Source organism: Capsicum annuum, unplaced genomic scaffold (genome assembly GCF_002878395.1).
Source record: "Capsicum annuum cultivar UCD-10X-F1 unplaced genomic scaffold, UCD10Xv1.1 ctg4111, whole genome shotgun sequence".
Classification (NCBI taxonomy): domain Eukaryota; kingdom Viridiplantae; phylum Streptophyta; class Magnoliopsida; order Solanales; family Solanaceae; genus Capsicum; species Capsicum annuum.
In genome coordinates this window covers 1-18,241 of record NW_025848416.1, presented here as the reverse complement: position 1 = coordinate 18,241, position 18,241 = coordinate 1, and the positions used below count along the sequence as shown (strand labels likewise).

The following is an 18,241-nucleotide window of genomic DNA, read 5'->3' as shown; positions in this document are numbered from 1 at the left end:
GAATTTAAGTTTTAGAGAGTATATTGGGTATTATGCTGGTGAGTTCAATCAAAAATTAGGGGAAATATTAGATGATAAGCAATTCTTAAGATTTAACTATATAAATAATAGTACCTTTTTAAACATTACAAATATAAAAGATTTATTACCTAAATAACAGACTTTTAGAATCAAAACAAATAAATTTGGAAATATTGCCTAATTATGTTTTTCCCCCAATATCTCATCCATTCTAATAATAAAGAACACAAGTACCTTCAGTCCATTACCAAAACTGTACATCAAGCCTGTCTTCTCCAGCAATTTCTTCAATATATTTCTTCATCTTGAGTGCCGACTCTTCAGCCCGAGGGCTTTCCCACACTACAATGGACTTTAATGAAGCAATATCACCAAAACTCTCGGGGATCTCTATAATCTCAGCACAATATATTATTTCTAATTCCTCAAGCACAGGAAAAGAATCATCAGCATCTTATTCTCTTCGCGAGAACTTCCGGATCGTAGAAGCATTCGGAACGGGCTCCGCGTTCATTTCGTTGGCAGAAACGATCCATTCCAGTAGCCTGCCATTCAAGAAAAGACACCTCAAACAGTGCTAGAGATTTGAGATTGTGGAAGGTGACTTGTTCCATGTTCCATTCTTTTCCACCCTGGATGCTTGCATTCGATAGTCTCAGCTTTTGAAGGTTGGTTAATGATCTCCCAATTCTTGACAGTTCATCTGATGTCAGATCGAACCCATTCAATTCAACTTCTTTCTAGCACAAAGGGAAGTGAAAATCAAACTGATGTACATGTTTAGGCCCACTGCACCATAATTCTGCTTTAACTTTTTCAAGTTTATTAAGGACATCCAATCTTGGAAAATAAATCTGCTCTTCTGCCGAACAAAACATGATGAATTCAAGGGTTTGAAGATTGGGCAACCATTTGAAAATATCCTCCGAGTCTACCGCATAAGAAAGCAGGAGACACTTTAATGATGTCATATTCTCTAACTTTGCTGGTTGGTCAATGTCTGAATGAAAGACAGAACAAGTGTATTCGATGTCCACATATCGTAGCTTTGCAAGACTCCAGATAGTAGGGGATAATAAAAGGTTAGATCCACGGTTATCCACCACCAGAGTTTCTAGATTGCAGAGGTTTGAAAATGATGGAGGGAGAGATTTTGCCTTCATCTGACTGATTAAGCCCCTCAAATGAACAAGCATGCCTATTTCATTCCGCAAAGTATCTGGCAAAATTATACCCCACAGATCCAACCTTTTCAGAAGCCTCAGATGTCTTAGGTGACAGATGGGGGGAAGACAGATGTATTTAAGTTCCAAAGATAGGAGGTATTTAATAGAAGGATTTCTCTTTTCTGGACTGAACAAGGAAAAAGTATCACCCGAATGAAAGTATTCATCATAAATAATGGTCCTTCTACGCAGCATCAGATGGGAAGAAGAGGAGGAAGACAGAAAAATTGAACTCATCAAGTCAAACAACTTTTCCATTCTAACTTTTATCGAACAAAAATCATGCACAAGATCATGAATTTGGCAACTCGTGTGCCTACCACCTCTCACTATTACCAAGCTACTAGAAATTAACTCATTTTCATAAACTTCCGTTACTTCTTCGACACTCTTCAAATCAATTGGTCCCACAAGTCCTTCATTACTCCATAAATATTACAACAAAGAGATATCAATATCCTCGTCCTTTGGATAACTTGCAAGGTACAAAAAACACGGCTTTAGGTGATCTGACAAATGGTCATAACTTAATTGTATAACCTTCATCACTTCCTCTTCATCCATAAAAATGACTTCAAGACACAAAGACTGTTACTAAATTTTGTTATTCTGTTCGTCCCAATTTATGTGGCACCATTTGATTTCGAGAGTCAAATGATCTAGTTTTCTTATATTGTAAACATAAAAATATTTAAAATTGCATTAAATAAACAAAATTACATATATAATGTTAGTATTTTTCATCCGTTCTAATTGGCATCAAGTGAAGGATAAAAAACACATTTACAGTAGTTTTTGGAGTTTCATACCTGAGTTATATTAGGTGTGCGAGTTTCCTAGCTCAACCATCACCAAATATTTATCGAAACACTCTTCAGCAATTAGCTGTTCACTTTTTTCATTACCTGAATGATAATGATATTTCAGGTAGAAAAAGGGAACAACTGGTAATTGAGGTACGTTTCGATAAACATTTGGAATACTTCTTTTCCTTCCTTGAAATGACTCCGCCAATCAAATCAAGTACCAAAGGAAGCCCATCACACTTTTGGGCTATTTTTTCTCCAACATCCTTTAGTTCATCAGGGCAATGGTCTTCTCCGAATACCCTTTTCTCTAACAACTCCCAACTTTCTTCTGGTCTTAGAAATCGAAGATCAAGAGGAGCACTGTAGCATTTTCCATGCAAAGCCACATCTTTTTTTCGACTAGTTAAAATAACTCTGCTTCCTTTATGAAATTCAGATGGGATGGTATATAATGGTCTTGTTAGCTCATCCCATGTTGCAGTATCCCATAAGTCATCCAACACAATAAGGTACCTCTTTCCAAACAGATCTTTCTGTAGCTTATCAACAACGTCATTATCTATGCGGTCCTCATTGAAACTTCCTTTCAAACCAATAACTTGAATGAAAATTTTTTGCAACAACTTTTTCTCATTAAGTTCCTGGTCAACTGTGCACCAAGCACGAACGTCAAAATGACCAATAACAGACTTATCATTATAAATTCTGTAAGCCAAAGTAGTTTTTCCAAGTCCTGGCATGCCGACTATGGAAATGACATCTACCTCAGATGGTCCACTGGTGAGCTTCCTAGTTATCAATTCTGTCTCTTCCTCAAAACCTACAATTATTTTACTAGCTATTGATAACTTGTTTACAACTGGCTTGTTGTGAGAGTTTGCAAAATTGATACTCGTGTTCTTGGAGATCTTCTCTTGTAACTCTTTTTTGACAAGCTTGATCTTTTCTGCGGTAGTAGGAAGTAGGAAGATAAGATGAAATAGACTATGATCTCTGGCAAGAATTGAGTTAATGTCATGTTCCGCCTCATATGTCACATCTAGAACACGAGTCCAAGGATCTCTACGCAATTCTTGCTCCACATTCCCAAAGAACGATCTTATGTGTTCTAAGTCTTCTTTCACCCAACTGATTTCTTCTTCTATCAGAACAACTGACTAAGCATTGGAAATGAGAAAGTCATTTAAATTTCTGAGTAGAAGAGTGATGAAGAGCGGTCCATCACTCATGGGGAAGCAGAGCTGAGATGAGTCTGCAGGGGCTTTCAAGAAAACATGTTTGAGATCTTTCTTCAAATGTTCAATATTTTCCAACAAGTCTAGACTTTCACAACTTATTTTTTTCATATTCTCTTCATTCGTTGAGTTCTCTTCTAAGTTGCGAATAAATATGGACACCCCAACACGTTCCAAGAGAACAAACAATTTGTCTTGACGAATAACGTCCTTGGACACATCAGTAAGAATAATCAATAGGAACTCGATCATGACATGAATATTTCGTGCTGAGGTGCTAGGAGTAATAGAATTAACCATGTGTTGTTGTAGATGAATCAGATATTCTCTAAGAATGTCTGGAGAGGCTTGTAGGAGCTTCTTAATGAAGCGGCCAACTTCAGCTGACTTTGAAGCTTTCAAATTTGTAGAACATATGTGCATAACCTCCAGGGAAATCGGAATTATCTTCAAAAGTAGATGGACTAGCATGGAATAGACTTCATATTCATCTTCTTTATTTTTTTCATTTTCTTCATCTTCTTCATTTTCTTCATCTTCTTCTTCTTCATCATATTCATCTTTGTCTTCTTCATCTTCGTAATTTTCATTTTCTTCATCTTCATCTTCTTCATTTTCTTTATTTTTGTCATCTTCATATTTTTCTTCTTCTTCATCTCTATCTTCGTCATCTTCATTTTCTTCATATTCGTTTTCTTCTTTATCTTCATCTTCGTCATCTTCATTTTCTTCTTCTTCATTTTATTCTTCATCTTCTTCATCTTTATCTTCGTCATCTTCATCTTCTACATTTTTTTCATCTGCTTTATCAAGTTGATAAGACAAAAACACAAAACAGAAGTGTCCTACTCTCTCAGCCATTAGTTCAAACATAGGTAAGACTCATTCAATTGTCTTACGCTCAATGCAACCGTTTACTATCAGATCATGAAAATCTCTTAAATTGCCAAAAACATTCTGAAGAAGCTCATATTCGGTCCTTCTTAATGGCAAGAGCAACTCAGCATGAACCTTGGGTAGATAATGGAGATTCACAAGAAGTGCATCCAGGAGTTCAACCTGTTAGCATGATGTAAATATTGTATATTAATATAATCATATATTGTTGTATATTAGTTTAATTACATAGATTTGATTTAGTAGTTAAAGAGAATAATAATGACTTTAGTAAGAGCAGATTTGGTGGGATAGAATAGTGGATTTAGAGGGATAGAAAAGTTGATCTTTAGGGATAGGAAGACGGATCTTTAGGGATGTAATCATTGAATATTTTCTATTTAATGACAAGACTCTCAATATTGAGAGGTATTCAACAAAAAATTAACATGGTATCAGAGCTTCTCTTGGCTGTCTTGTTTCATAGAGTTCATTTGTGGTTTCTTTCAAAATTTATTTTGAAAGTTTAGGTTTTTTTTTATTGTTCCTTGATAATTAACACCTAGGACTTTGATCTTGGTCATTTTGGTTGTTCTTTTTGAGTTAGTATTTCTAGTTTTCATAATTATGAGTTTATATCAGTTTGAATCATTCAGTGTTCATTTCACTGGAAAGAATTTTTTGTCATAGGAGTTTCAGTTTCAATTTCAGTTATTTGTCACTGAAAAAGAACTGTGGGGCCATATAGATGGAGCCGATCCTTCTCCTACTGATCCTACAAAGTTAGGTGAATGGAAGAATAAAGATTCTCGGGTGATAATATGGATTTTAGGGTCAGTTGACCCTCTTATTATTTCTAATCTCAGGACTTACAAGACAGCTAAGGCCATGTGGGATTATTTACAAAAAGTTTACAACCAAGATAATAGTGCCCGGCACTTTCACTTAGAGTATGAAATTGCTAATTACTCTCAAGGAGGTCTTTCTATTTAGGATTATTATTCTGGATTTAAGAACTTATGGGTTGAATTTACAGATATTGTTCATGCCAAAATACCCTCTGAATCTCTCTCTGTAATTCAGCAAGTTCATGAGCAAAGCAAGCGAGATAAATTTTTGATAAAGTTACGCTCTGAGTTTGAGAGTGTTCTCTCTAACTTGATGAATCATGACCCGTCTCCCTCCCTGGATGTTTGTTTTAGGGAACTGCTTTATGAAGAATAGCGTTATGCCACACAAAATGCTTTCAGAAGAGGAAATGATGTCGTTGTTGCATTTGCTGCTCAAGGTAAAGTATGAGTAGGGATATGAATAGAACTCAATGCGACAATTGCAAGGAATATGGCCATATTGCTAGAAATTGTGGCAAGAAGTTCTGTAATTATTGTAAACAACAAGGACACATTATCAAAGAGTGTCCCACACACCCTCAGAATCATAAGATAAATAATTTCATGCGGCAATAAATGGTTCCACTCTTGATAACTCATCTTTAGGGCCTTCAGGACAAGTTCTTACTCCTGAAATGGTACAACAAATGATCGTATCAGCCTTTTCAGCATTGGGATTACAAGGTATTGATGTTAAATCTAATTTTTGGATTGCTGATTCTGGTGCTTCCAATCATATGACCAACTCAACAAACATGCTAAAAAATGTTCGTAAGTATCAAGGTTCATCACAAATACAGGTTGCTAATGGTAGTAATTTACCCATTACCAAGGTTGGGGATATTGCTCCAACTTTCAAGAATGTTTTTATTTCACTGAAGCTCTCAACTAGTTTTATTTCAGTTGGACAATTGGTTGATGACAATTGTGATGTAAATTTTTCTTGTAATGGTTGTCTTGTGCAGGATCAGGTGTTGGGGACAACAATCGCGAAGGGGCCTAAAGTTTGAAGATTGTTTCCTATATAATTTTCCATTCCTCCTGTTATATCTTTTGCTTGTACTTCTACAGCTAATAAGACTGAGCTTTGGCATAAGCGTCTAGGACATCCAAATTCTGTTGTATTGTCTCATTTATAAAATTCTGATTTATTGGGAAGTAAAAATCAATTTTTCCCTGCTTCATTTGATTGTTCTACTTGTAAATTAGGCAACGTAAAATTCTTCCTTTTCCTAATTTGGGTAGTCGTGCTACAAAGTGTTTTGATGTTGTTCATAGTGATGTTTGGGGTATTTCATCAATTGTTTCTCATGCTTAGTTCAAGTACTTTGTGACATTCGTAGATGATTATAGTCGATTTACGTGGGTGTATTTTCTTCGTACCAAATTTGAAGTACTTTCCATGTTCAAGATATTTTTGGCTTACATTGAGACTCAATTTTCTACTTGTATCAAATTATTAAGATCTGATTCTGTTTGAGAATTTGTCCATATACACCACAACAAAATGGGGTCGCTGAGCATAAAAATCGTCATCTTTTAGATGTCACTCGTACTTTATTGATTGAGTCCTCTGTCCTATCTAAATATTGGTTTGAAGCTTTGTCTAATGCTTTCTATTTAATTAATAGGCTGCCATCTATAGTGTTAAATCTTAAGTCTCCATATTTTCGTCTTTATCACAAAAATCTAAGCTATGATAATTTTCATACATTTGGTTGTATTTGTTTTGTGCATCTTCCTCCTTCTCAGCGTAATAAACTTTCTGTTCAGTCTACTAAATGTATTTTTATGGGTTATAGTACTTCACATAAAGGTTTTCGCTGTTATGATCCATGTTCTAATAAATTTAGTGTTTCTAGAAATGTTGTTTTCTTTGTAAATCAATAATTTTTTCCTACTCATGTTGAGTCATCTCCTGCTTCTCTTCTTCTTCCTACTTTTGAAGATGTATCATCTTCTTCTAAGAGGTTCAAACCCGAATTTTCGTACGAACGTCAGCGGCCAACTTTAACCCCTCCTGATATTGATCCGCCACCTGAAACTGCACCATAACTAGAATATGATAATTCTTCAAGGACTGCTCCTCTTAAGCCCACTCAACGATCTACAAGAGTATCTCGTACTCCAATTGGTATGACTTTTCATCTACTTTATCCACCATTTCTGTTCCAACTTGTTACTCACAAGCTTCTAAGTATGAATGTTGGCAGAAGGCAATGGAAGAAGAACTTTTGGCTCTCAAAGAAAATAACACATGGGATATTATTTCATGTCCTTCAAATGTCCATCCAATTAGATGTAAATGGGTTTATTTAATTAAATTTCATTCTGATGGAACTCTTGAATGGTAAAAAGCTCGGTTGGTTGTTCTTGGTAACAAGAAGGAGTATGGTGTGAATTATGAAGAGACTTTTGCACGGTACCAAAAATGACGACAGTGAGAATTATTGTTGCCATTGCTGCTTCACAAAAGTGGACTCTTCATCAAATGGATGTCAAAAATGCTTTTCTTCATGTTGATCTCAAAGAGGATATTTATATGAAACCTCCACCAGGTTTGTTCTCATTGCCTATATCAGATATATGCAAGTTAAAGCGGTCTTTGTATGGATTAAAACAAGCTCCCAGAGCTTGGTTTGACAAATTTTGGTCTACTTTGCTATAATTCTCTTTTGAGCAGAGCAACTATGACTCATCTTTGTTTCTTCTAAAAATATCCACAGGTTGTGTTCTTGTTTTGGTATATGTCGATGACATTATTATTACAGGAACTGATTATTCACTAATCACTAGTCTGCAACAGCAACTTAAGGATTCTTTTCATATGAAAGATCTTGGTACTCTTACATATTTCTTGGGTTTGGAAGTTCATCGTGATTCATCTGGTGTGTTTCTAAATCAACACAAATATACCCAAGATCTGATTTCCTTGGCAGGTCTTCAGGATTCCTCCTCTATGGATACTCCATTAGAATTGAATGTAAAGTATCTCCGGGAGGAAGGCGATCTTCTTCCTGATCCAACTATATTATGGCAATTAGTTTGGAGCTTAAATTACCTTACTATTACCAGGCCTGATATGTCTTTTGCAGTTCAACAAGTTAGTCAGTTCATGCAAGCTCCCCATCATCTTCATTTGGTGGTTGTCCATCGTATCATTCAATACCTTCGAGGAACATCTAATCGTGGATTATTCTTTCCTAGTGGTTCGCCTATTGGTCTTAATGCATTTAGTGATTCTTATTGGTCGGGATGTTCTAACACTCATCGTTCGGTTACTGGTTGGTGCATGTTTCTAGGAGAGTCTTTGATATCTTGGAAGAGTAAGAAGAAAGACCGTGTGTCAAAATATTCAACAGAGGATGAATATCGAGCAATGTCTACTGCTTGCTCCGAGATTGTCTGGCTTCGTGGACTACTTGCTGATATTGGATTCCCTTAATCTAATCTTACTCCTCTCCATGCTAACAATACAAGTGCTATTCAGATTGCTACTAATCCGGTTTATCATGTGCGGACCAAACATATCAAAGTAGACTGTCATTATATACGAGAAGCTGTAGATAAAAGTGTCATTACTCTTCCGCACGTGTCCAGTGATCTTTAAATAGCTGATGCATTTAAAAAATAAATGGAACAACAACGACATCAGTTTCTCATCGGCAAATTGATGCTTCTAGATCTACCAACATCAATTTTTTTTTCGGGGGGGAGGGAGGGGGGGGGGGTTAGCATGATGTAAATATTATATATTAATGTAATCATATATCGTTGTCTAATAGTGTAATTGCATAGATTTGATTTAGTAGTTAAAGATAATAATAGTGACTTTAGTAAGAGAAGATTTGGTGGGATAGAATAGCGGATTTAGAGGGATAGAAAAGCTAATATTTAGGGATAGGAAGACGGATCTTTAGGGATGTAATCATTGAATATTTTCTATTTAATGATAAGACTCTCAATATTGAGAGGCATTCAACAGAAAATTGACACAACCAACTGATCATCAGTCATGGTGGCACTTGATTCAGAATGATGATTTGAGATTTTACAACTTTTGATATTTTCAAGAAGGCGAGGAACAACATGATCCTTTAATTTAACCAAAATGTCATCTCCACTCTGATGAAAAAGTGATTGAACGAGATCATGAACCTCATACGATATGCAAGACATTTCGTCATTAAAACCATCCGAAATGTAATAAGAAAGCTGTAAACATGCCGACAAAAAAGTCAGCTCCAATTTCAGCTTTGCAATTTGATCCATGTCAAGAACAGCTTGATCCTCTTCAATCATTAACCTCTCTATGAAATCACGAAGATTGGCAATGTCCTCTCGAAGCACAGCAGATGACACCTGCTATATGACCAAAAGTGTATCTAAATTTTCAGTGTCACATATTTGCCGTGACAAATTTTAGTCTAATTTGACAGGAAACTAATGTAATAAAGAGGGCTTTCTTCAAATTGTTACAGTTCATATATAAAACAACAGTTAGATTTCTCAGAAGAGCAACAAACTAATGAAAATTGTTGGAGAAAGTCACATTTCTTTGTTTTGTAACAGAAAAATTGAATAACAACATTGACAAAACTCATAAAGCAGTAAAGAATTTTTACCGATCTATCCATCCACATGTATACTAGTTAGTTCTTCGGTGCACTGAAGAAGTATATTAACTGATACAGATTCGTTAATACAAAATCGAAGAAAAACAAATATATACCAGACATAGTCATTTGATTTTCAACATTGGTTGGAGAATGGTTTGGTGGTCTTCTTATATGAACTTGGAAAAATTCCTTATCCCCCCCCCCCTCCCCACCAAAGTACCAAATCATTATGAGCACTATTTTGCACGTCAAACCCAATCATAAAAATGATACATTAACTAATCTGAATGGCATAATACATAAATATGACCCTAAACTTGACAGCAAATTATAACTTTGACCTTAAACTTTGACAGTACACAAATATGACCTTTAACTATTAAAAATGCACAAATATGACCTCCGATCCTACGTGGCAAAACGCATGTTCAACATGCAAAACTGGGTGCGTCCAGCTTAAAATCTAAGGGCATAATACATAAATATGACCCTAAACTTGATACCAAATTATAACTTTGATATTAAACTTTGACAGTGCACAAATATGACCTTTAACTATTCAAAACTGCACAAATATGACCTTTAAATGACTTTTCACTATTATTTTCGGCTCAAAGATGAAAATGGCATCTAATTTCTTTTGTCATGGCGGAAAAAGAGCAATATTGAAGATTTATTAATTAGATGGGTCAGCCTCATATGAAAAAATCATGCGGGTATGTATATATATTATAAAGCAAAGGGAGAATTTATGTTACATAATATATCTAAATATAATTTATTTAATTATTAAATTAAAGATGAAACTATACTAATAATTTTTTTTATAGTTTTAATAAAACGTTATTAAATTAATGTTATTAAGGATAGTAGTAGCAGTATATTTAATTAACGTTATCAAATTAACATTATTAAAATGTTAGTATTAAATTAACGTTATCAAAACGTTATTAAAATAACGCAGGGCGGACCTACGTGGTTGCCATGGGGTTCACCCGAACCCCCTCGGTAAAAAAATTACGTTGTATATATAAGGTAGAAAATCTATATTTATGTACGTATAATAATGTTGAACCACATAAAACAAGGCACTTAGATAGCTCAGTGGTGTTATTTGCTCTTTTTGGGCGCTTCCTTCAGCCTATTGCGCGGGTTCGATCCCTGCTAGTGGCTTTTTTTTTTAATAAAAAACAAAAGTTAAGTGCTGCTGCTATAGAAATAAATAAAAATAATAATAATAATAATAATAATAATAATAATAATAATAATAATAATAAAAACGATGCCGTTTTAACACAAAAAGTAAAACTTTGACAATGCACAAATATGACCTCTAACTATTCAAAACTGCACAAATATGACCTCCCTCCATGTAAGCCCTTTTAATGACGTGGCACCGTGTGATTGGATGAGCTTTTCACGTAGGCGTGAGTGAAACTCACGCATGGGGTTGCAAAATCGGAGGTCATATTTATTCAGGTTTTGAATAGTTAAAGGTCCTATTTGTGCACTATCAAAGTTTAAGGTCAAAGTTATAATTTGATGTCAAATTTAGGGTCATATTTATGTATTATAACAATATGAATCCCTACCCTTAAAAGAACTTAACCCAATTTTTTTAAAAAAAAACATATTTATTATATAGAAACTTCATGATTTTTTTAAAAGATGATGACCATCTTTGGTCGATTAAGCTCCACTAAGAAACCAACATCTAAAAAGATATTAATTATGTGAAAATGAAAAAATATATAGAAATAAATGTTGAATGACATACCGATGAGTTGTTTGCTTTCCGGTCCTCTCTTTCTCCTTCTTTTTCTTTTCCTCTTTCCATGTATGAAGTTTTCACTAGTTCTCAAGATCTGACCATGTATAAAAATACATAAACCTTTTATCAGAAGAGAAGTAGAGAAAAGAACGCAAGAAACTCAGGAAAGAAGCATAAATTATATAGCAGACATCTACAACACAAACATACTCAGATGAGGTCCGAGGAGGGTAGAATATACGTAGACAATAATGGAAGTTTAATAGAAGTGTTCAAGGGAAATCAACCCTCATCCAAGATGCCAACAAAGCTTGAACAAATATTTCTTATATATCTAACAGATTTTCAATATAAATTCAAGTTCAGCATAAAGTTACTAGGTTCCGGGAAACACACACCTGATTACCTAGATCCTCCCTTGGATACAGAACGATAGACATAGCAGTACTGCTCTTCATGTTGGATTTTGCATTTAATTTGTTTCTACAGTCAGACCTCTCAATACCAACTATTTTTTGTAACAGCATTTCACTTTAATGGCCAATTTTATTTTTTACAATAAATTTTTCATATTATGTAACTCCTAATATATTCTCTATAACAAAATTTCGCTATAGTACTCCAAAATATATTGTTCAGACAAACAATGACGTTATAGAGAAATTTGATTGTACTACTTTGTTAATGCGTCTATTTATAGTCAAAATTTCAATCATATTTTCACAACTTGGTGCAAGAATTAATTTTAAAATAAAAGAGGTTGAAGAAAAAATAATCATACCTTTAAAGTTGACTAAAAACCACCCAGGATTAAGCTGTGTGAGATAGTAAAAGATGGGATTCGGTAAATGGCTAAAGAGGAAATTCAATAATAAGTAGAAAATAAGAATCAGACACACATTCACAAAGTTAGTGGTGAAAAAAATATCATACTAAAGTTGTGGAGGTGATGAGAAGAGCCCACTAAGGTGGATTGATTACTTTGGTTTGCTTTTTTGATTGTTAAATTGACTCAAGTGTACCTCCATGTTTCCTTTTCTTTTTAGTTCCAATTTATTTTAAGGCTTGACTAATTTAAATTCCCGTTCAATAAAGGAGAAACATTCCTTGCCTGTGTTTTTCTCATTTTCAAGACAGAAACCTTAGACCTTTCCTTAAAAGGTGAAAAGTAATGCGCTTTGTCATGTAGCATACGTGCATCGCATGTGATTATTTATAGACCACATTTCACAAATTATGTTTATTGATTAAAAGGAAAGACATAAGTTACACGTAAAATTCATTTACCCCTCGTTATTTTCTACTTTGCTTAAAACCTTTGCAGCTCAGACGAAATAGGAACCTCATCTAATCATACATAAACCTTGTAGCTTTGAAATCCAATACAACTGTAAAGGTGTTCAGATAAGCCCACTAGTAATAAATCAAATTAGTGAGATTTCTATTTGGTCAGATGGGATCATTTGATATGTGGGATAAGAATAACAATTTCAGAATAAAATTTGTGATTTAATTTATGTCATGTATGGTTTGAGGTATTATCTTATCCTAGTACTGTAAATGGCGGGATCACTATCTCACATAAAATAATATCATGAGGTATCCTTACTTATCTCATCCCGCGGTCAAAACGACCCTTAAAGGTATTAAGAGAACTATGGGAGTTGGAAAGGGGATAGAGATGGTGGGGGTAGGAGTTATGAGTGTGGGGTGGGGACCAGTGATAGAGTGCAAAGGTGCATTCAAGATTTGAAGGCGGGGGATGCACATGAGCGGATTTCTGAACCAGTACCCGTCAAACTTTTGAGTTTTAAGGGTTCAAGGCAAAATATATGACTGTTTTCAACATATATAAACAACACATAGTGATCCTCAATCAATAAGTTGCAATTGAAACTTTGTGATAACTGAAAGCCATGTTCAGTTATGTGTTGGGTTCATAGAAGTGTGAATGAAAAAAAGAGAAAAAATGGTGGAGAAGAGGAGACACCAATTTGGAAAGTGTACTCCCAAAATCGGAAAGTTCACTAATTCTCCCACATTGGTGGGAGAAAGGAACTTTGGAGTGTTTATAATGATGAACACTTACTCCACATGGTAAGTGAGGTAAGAAATAAAAGATGCCTCGTGCCGTTGTCGTCGTCGCTCGCTCGGCTTCGGCTTCAGATGCATGCATAAGCTATTTCGAACAGATGCTTTAGATAAATTTTTGAACTGATGCAATTTTTCACCGAAATGGTGCACAGTTTTGAAACTGAACTGATGCACTGCTTCAGAACTAATGCATTGTTTCAATAAACTGACACACTTATTCATGAAATGGCATGCCTGTTCAGAACAGTCACAATGTTTGGACGAATAGACATGAATTTTATGAAAAGGCTACACCTTTTAGATGATCCTTTGCCACTTTTCAGAAGAGGCATCTTGTGGCTATAAAAACATGGTTTCATCCACAGGTTTGTATACGAAATTTTTAGATTAAAAAAAAAAAACTCTCTTCTTGTCTCAAAAATATTCTGTGTGATCACTCAAAACGTTCTGTGAGTTCGAAGATATTCCAACCGTTTGAGGTACCGCTATTGTTGGTCTGTTAGTTATTTTATCCTGGGAGGAAAAATTCCACAACCTCAGGTACAATGAGGGGGATTATTTCCTTAAGGAAAATCCGTGAATTCGGACGACTTGGCTATTTTCTGTTTCATCTTAATTTCTGTAAAATAAAATACACCTCTTGGAAAGGTCATTTTGATCTTGTGTTGAGAGTATTTGATATACTTTATTGTGTTCTTTTTTATACTTGAACTCAAGTTGAAGTTCGTGTTGTAATATACAGATTCTGCATACCCAACTATATTATGGAAAATAACAATCTTAAGGAAATAATTACTATTACAAAATCTGTATTGCTTAATTTTGGAGATTAAAGTTTTAACTTTCTACTCCGCCTGAACTTAACTAATGATTTGAAGTCATAAAAACTTCGTCACAAGTTAAAGATCATTCAATTGACAATTGGAAGTCATAAAAACTTCATTGTTAACTAGAAACAAGAAGGGAAAAAAATAAAAAAAAATTAAAGTTGCTTAATTTTTATAAGTAGTATTCTGAAAATACTAAGTATTTTTTGTTTTGTGGTGACAGAAAAATGGCAAATGAAAGTCAAATGATGGATGCGACAACGTCTTTGGGGGCAACTAATACTGCCACATCAAGTTGCACAAATGTTTCGCCAACAATGACACCGGCGGAGAAGCCCTCTTTATGTTCTTTTACCTCACCACTTTATGTCTGCAACGGTTCACTAGCGAAGATGCTCCTAAGGTGCCCGAGGGAACCTCGGACAAAGACCGTTTGTTATTATAGAAGCTTGAAAACATTCGGACTTCCTTTGCAGGAATTGTATTCTGAGTGGTCTCCAAGACGACCGCTACAATGTTTATAGTAGAACAAAGATATCAAAGGAACTGTTGGGGGCACTTGAATGAAAATATAAGACGGAGGATGCGGGAATTAAGAAATTCCTTGTTGCATGGTTTCTGGACTTCAAAATGATAAATAGCAAATCTGTTGTCTCTCAAGTACAGGAGTTGCAAGTCATCATACATGATCTCCTAGCAGAAGGTATATCTTTGAAAAATACCTTAGTTGAACAAATTTAAACTGTTCTTAATACTCACATAAGCTGTTTTGTAGGTCTAATTGTGAATGATGCTTTCAAGCAGCAGCGATAGTTGAGAAGCTACTGCCTTTGTGGAAAGACTTTAAAAACTACTTAAAGTATAAACTCAGGGAGATGACAATTGAAGATCTTATTGTCTGACTTCATATTGACGAGGATAATAATGTTATCGAAAGAAAGTCAAAGGGGAATTCTACAATTAATGGAGCACATATTATAGAAGATGACCAAAAAAATATCAAGAAAAGGAATAAAGTTGAACAAGGAAGCAATCAATCCAAGAAAAAGTTCAAGGGAAAATGCTTCAACTGTGGCAAGATTGGCCACAAGTCCACAAATTGTCGTGCCCCAAAGAAAGGAAAGAAGAAGGATCAAGCAAATATGATTGAATCCAATAAAGAATGCAATGATCTGTGTGCTATGTTCTCAGAATGCAACTTGATGGGAAATCCTCACGAATGGTGGATGGATTCTGGTGCCACCCGACATGTTTGTGCAAACAGAGAGTTGTTTTCATCATTTGCTCCGGCTCAAGCAGAAGAAATGATCTACATGGCTAACTCCGCTATTGCTAAGGTAGAGGGAACAGGAAAAATTTGCTTAAAATGACTTCCGGCAAGGTCTTGACACTGAACAATGTGTAATATGTTTCAGAGTTACGTAGGAACTTAATTTCTGTTTCACTCCTAGATAAGAATAGATTCAAATATGTAACCATTTCAGGAAAAATTGTAATTAGCAAAAGAGAAATGTATATAGGAAAAGGCTATCTGACCGAAGGCCTTTATAAGATGAATGTAATAACTGTTGAAATAAATAAAAATTCAAATTCTTCTTATTTTCTTGAGTCTTATGATTTGTGGCATGAACGTTTAGGCCATGTTAAATACAAAACATTATCAAAACTGATTAACTTAGAAGTTTTGTCAAACTTTGAGTACAATAAATCAAAGTGTCAAACGTGTGTGGAATCGAAGTATGTAAAGCATCCTTATAAGTCCGTTGAAAGGAATTCCAATCCCTTAGACTTAATACATACTGACATTTGTGATATGAAGTCAACATCATCACGTGGTAGGAAAAAATATTACAGAATTTTTATTGACGATTGCACTAGATATTGTTATGTCTACTTGCTAAATAGTAAGGATGAAGCAATAGATGCGTTTAGGCAATATAAAACTGAAGTTAAAAACCAGTTAGACAAAAAGATCAAAATGATAAGAAGCTGTCACACCCCTTTTTAACTCCCAAAAAGATTCATTATTTTAAGTTTCGAAAGGGTTTTTATTATTAAGTGGCAAAATGAAGATTTGTTTCGAAAAGGACTTTTTATATTCAAAACTCAGAGTCGCCACTTGGAATAATCTGGTGTGCCAAGTAACCTTTGGAAAATCCTTTTCAAAACTGTTTTGACTCTTTAAAACTGATTTGCGAACAGAGATTCTGGCTAAGGAATTCTGTTGCCCGAGGGGAAGGTGTTAGGCACCCCTAGGTCCCGTGGTTCGACCACAATCGCTTGGTGGAGCGTATCGGCTAATTAGATACCACGAATGTATAACCACATAAAAACACATAAACAAACATCAAACATCAACTCCAATACCGAAATAATAATGTCCAGTCCAATTAAACAGTCTAAAAATAGAAAAATGCGTAAAAATAAATCCTATTCTAAATTTATTCTAGACTAATGCTCTACCCGACGCCTCGGGCCTTCATAACGAACGTCCTCCGAATACAAGATACCTCAGAGCATTCCCCAATGAATAAATATACACAGATACTTTAGGGCATTCCCCGTCCAAATTGTAAAATTGATCCAAAAGTGATAAAACAGAACCATTCAACACACATTTCAAGCATTCATTAATCCAACATTCTTAAATGGCCTACCCAAACCTACTATGTGCCTACCCACTCGACGACATATCAAGTACGACATTAACAATGAATCAAAATATCATAATATTCACTTTAATCAGTTTTTCGATTCCCGTCCCAACTTCAATTTTATTAATCATGCCATTAAAATTATTCAAATTTTGTTTCAAATATCTTCAACATAGTATCATCAAACACATAAATCATAATATCAACCAAAATCCAACAACCATAATCACACCACACATAATCACAACCAATTCAAAATCAAGATGAAGAAAAAGGAAATGGATTAAAGAAATGGACCTCAATAGAAAGTTCTTGTAGATAATAAAGAAGTCCAAAACTGAAATCCTCGAACAAGGAACCATAACGACGAACACGCCAAATCAACAAACCGAGATCACCGACCAAACAAATTTCAACCCAGAATAAGACCTCGATGTGAAAACCAAAATCACGAATATTGATACGACTTAGTCGCCGAAACCCCCAAAAAGCAATATCGAACGAATCCCGCAACAGAAAAAACCCGAAACACCCTAAAACTCCAACAAAAGAACTGAACCCAATTGAAATCGAGCTCAGGCGAGCTGACAGCGATAAAACCAGTTGGAATAGACCTGATTGCAGCTAGATCTCGTCCCGATATCGAAAGAAAAATGAGGGATTTTTCAGCAATTTATGACTGATTCGGCCCAAAAATGATGACGGACATCAATTCCGATACGGATACCAACAGAAAACACAAAAGAGAATCGGATTTCTCCCTGTTTTCAGATCTCTTTGCCAAATCTCCATCTATTACCCCTCCATTTTTCGTCTCCCCCTTACTAAGTGTGTGTGTGCAGGTGTTTTCTAGCTAGAGCAAGTGTGTGTGTGAATCGTGAGCTCTGTGTGTGCTTAGTCAAGAAGAAACAAGAAAATGGAGCTCTTCTATGGTTTCTCTGTATCCTTCTTTAATGATTCAGAACCCCCAAATCCTTTGTGATGTCCGTATATATCCCCTCCCAGAATGGAAAGAAAAAAATGGAATAATTATGTGGTCCCTTTTTCTCCCCCTTTCTTGGAAATTTCCCTTTTCTTATTTTTTATTTTTTCTTTATTATCCTATGTGGATGAGTACTATTGGTGGCTTATGGGAATATGTGTGTGGTATGTGTAAAATTAGATATGGCATATGGAAAGATGAGTGTGGCGTGTGGCAAAATAGTAGGGCAGTGTCCTT

At 35.1% G+C, this 18,241-nt stretch overlaps 1 non-coding gene across 1 annotated transcript; it reads right to left on the bottom strand.

Moving 5' to 3' along the window:
• Window positions 1-265: 265 nt before the first annotated feature.
• LOC107856608 lies at window positions 266-13,414 on the bottom strand. Its single transcript, XR_007049903.1, has 7 exons — window positions 12,229-13,414; window positions 11,454-11,541; window positions 9,057-9,419; window positions 4,080-4,350; window positions 2,190-3,794; window positions 525-1,819; window positions 266-493 (listed from the first exon to the last, which is right to left on the bottom strand). It is a non-coding gene; the product is annotated as a putative late blight resistance protein homolog R1B-12 (transcript).
• Window positions 13,415-18,241: the final 4,827 nt, after the last annotated feature.